This window comes from Episyrphus balteatus, chromosome 3 (assembly GCF_945859705.1).
Source record: "Episyrphus balteatus chromosome 3, idEpiBalt1.1, whole genome shotgun sequence".
Lineage (NCBI taxonomy): Eukaryota > Metazoa > Arthropoda > Insecta > Diptera > Syrphidae > Episyrphus > Episyrphus balteatus.
The window spans coordinates 73,626,985-73,630,437 of NC_079136.1; positions in this window are offsets into that span (position 1 = coordinate 73,626,985).

Consider the following 3,453-nt stretch of genomic DNA (forward strand, 5'->3'; position numbering starts at 1 on the left):
CCCCAATGCATTGAAGAAAAAAACCTCAAATCGGAAACTACCAAGCAATGACAAAATAAAGACAACGTTTGATGAGTTAGGAGACGCAAGGACAAGGATGGAGTTAGTTGGACTGCAAATTGAAATTGCGAAAAAAGAGGTGATATACAAACAATCTGAGCACAAAATGTATATGGCTCATCAAAATACGGAACATGATACCAAAAATGCAAAATGCAGAACATGAGGTCAAAATAAAAAAAAACTTAAAACGGCAGTTTCAAAATAATTTAGCCTTTTATACTCTTGGCCGGACAATTATCCCGACTTGTGGAGCCACCAAAAATCCAGGTCCTTTAAGAACTCAAATCGCTCTTTATTTTTGAAGTAGCCAACATAATGTATTCAGTAAATCATCGTAAGTGGAACTGTAGAAAAGTGCTTTAGTGAAACACTCTTTCTCGTTTGCTGCATAAACGAACATCGAGAAAAAAACCAAATTAATTTTGTTTCAGATTTTCTGATATGCATTTTCCTGATTGCTACAACAATCCCTTAACTTAAGTGAAACTAAAAGATAACATACTAATATAAGTATCTATAAATGTTTTTTATGTAGGTATATGTATACATGTATTTATATAGATATGCGGTCAGCGCAACATTTTTATTATACCTTAATGTGCCTTAATGGTCGTACCATGAATGTCTAAACTAAACCATTCTCTATTCAACAAATCTGTCAAAATAGCAGCAAAATTGCACTAAATGGACTTGTCACTCATGATTAACAGACGACCATATCCGAATACAAAGCAATTGTTCTCATTCAGTTTAATAGACAAAATCACAAACAAAAAAACACATAAAAAACACGAAAAAAAAAAATCCTAAAAAAATACAGCCATTGTAGATTATCACAGGACTAGCCACACGAGTTCGCAAAATATAAAACCATCGCACTATATCACCTACCTACTCTATACCACCCTTCACTGGAGTGGCCACAACCACTTCCACTAATAGAAGCATCAAAACCAACAACAAACAAACAGCATCATAACTTTGTTTAAGCGTAATTTAACTCGACCATAATGGGTCCATTTAGCATTGTATTTGCACTATAAAAAATGAAGCGGGACACCAATCACCACCACCACCACATCACGCACAAAGCACTCGCGTTTATGGCACCATAGTTATCCACCAGGTTATACATTTATATCCTTATCCTTGACCGAGGATACGTGGCAAAAAAAAGCGTTAATAAAAAAAAACCTAAGTGAATTTTTATTTACAGAGTTTGGTTGTTGGACTGGTCTGCTATACGCAATTATTTTGTTGTTCGTCCTTATGCCAATAAAAAACACATTCATTTGAGGATATTTTTGTACATTTTGAATTATTATATCAAAGAAGAGAACCCTCCTCATATAACATTATAAAAACACAGTAAACTATCTACTCGAATTACCAGCGAGTACTTTATCCTATCAAATAATACAATACCATGGCAGATACCATTTAATTTTTGAGCACTTCTTACTTATGCTTATAAAAAGGAAAATTTATTATTTGATGATATCGGGGACGATAATCTTTCCTTTCCTTATTTGTACCAGAACCTTTTATACTATCTCCGGATACAAATTAAAACCATTCAATAGATTTCAAAGATGCAACCCTGACACCTTTCGTTCTTCAAATTCTCACAGTTTGTTTGTAGCGGGGATCCCTGAGTAATGAAAAACTTACAATATATTGGTGCAGTAATCCCATATACAAATTTTTTGTTATACCTGATGTTGAATTGTTTGAGAATTAATAAATGAGATCAAAAATTGTTATGTACTCTATCGATAGATATTATCCTAATTTGATAACTTATTAATTTTCAAGATATTATAAGATGCATTAAAAACATTAAAATAATGAGAAAGGGGTTTACTGGTCAATTGCCTTCTCAAAACAAAACAGTATAGTAGTTTTGATGGCTTATATTTCAAATTAATTAATTAAAATCAAATTATTTAATTTAAAATTTAAAATACAAACCTTTTCGGCATCTTGAAAAGTTTTATTTGCACACAATTCTAAAACAAAAGCTTAATATGTAAATACTTTTTCGTTTGACATAAAATTTCTTTATTGATTCGAGCGCTGCCTGGATTTCAAAATAAATATTGTATCCTCAGTATTCGTTTACTGAAAAAATATTACACAGTTTCGATTGTTTTTGTTTCTCGATGAAAATAAAAAATGAGTAGCTACTAAGTAATAGAAAAAACACGCCTTAAGGACTTTGCACATGAGCTACGAACTACGAACTGCGAACTGTGGATGGTCGCATATTTTGACATATCTTTCACATGAGTTAATATTTCAATTCGCAGACAGCGACGAATTGTATAATAGAAAACAAAAACAAGAGTAATTTTGAGGTTAAGTCGCGCGCGAACAATTTATTCGTTGTAGTGTGGAGGTATGTGGAACGCGAATAGAGTTTGACAATTCGTAGCAACCAAACTGCAATTCGTAACTACCAAATTGTTTTTACAAATTTTTCTTATTTTAGCAAACAAAATGCAAATTTTAGTATTCTAACATTAGTATCAATTGGTTTCTTATAATTTGAATCATTTTTTGTTTGAAATTGAGTCGTAGAAATGTGTTAAATCTCGTTTGTTCGTCCATTCGTTCATTCGTTGGTCGCTCTCATGTGCAAAGTCCTTTATGTATGTTCCCTTGTTCGTCTTTACAGGCTTCAGTTCTCATTTTATAAGCTTTAGATGAGTTTTTAACCTTCTAGTTAATCTTCTGAACATCATTCCTGCTAGCCTGCTACTAGCATCCCTCTTTTTCCTTGATCCTCCTTTTTCTCCTTCGTCATTTTTCGTTTGTAGAGCTCATTGGCAGCTCTGGTCCTTTTCTGCAGCGCTGCTTTGTAAGCGGTGTGTTTAGTTAACTGCATGTGCTTGCCGGCTACCTTTGTGCCTCTAAAGAGGCGTTTTTCCTCTTTTTTTCACCTAATCCACTTTCTCTCCACTTTTTAAAAATTGTCAAAAAATCCCTCTTTTTGATATTTTGGTTCCACTTTTCCTCTTTTTTAAACTTATGTACGTTTGATTAAAAAAATTGACATTTTTTTGAAAATCAAGGAAAATGTGACTTATACCACTTTCAATTATAACGACTCAATTGTAAAAAAAATATACGTTACTGTTTTTGTTTAGAGCTGATTTGATTTTTATAAGAGGTTATTTTTGATAAATTTTGTGTTGTTTCTTGAAGAAATTATGCACAGGCAATGTTTTTGTATTATTCTTATTATGTTCATACAATTTTAATTTTAAGAAATTGTGTTAAAAGGTTTGTGTTGCGGCTAGGGAAAGGCCCAAAATGAGGTATTTCGTGTGACTGTCGTACTTAACTTATTCTATTTTCACATTTTTTTATTGGGGCCTCTTTTTATCA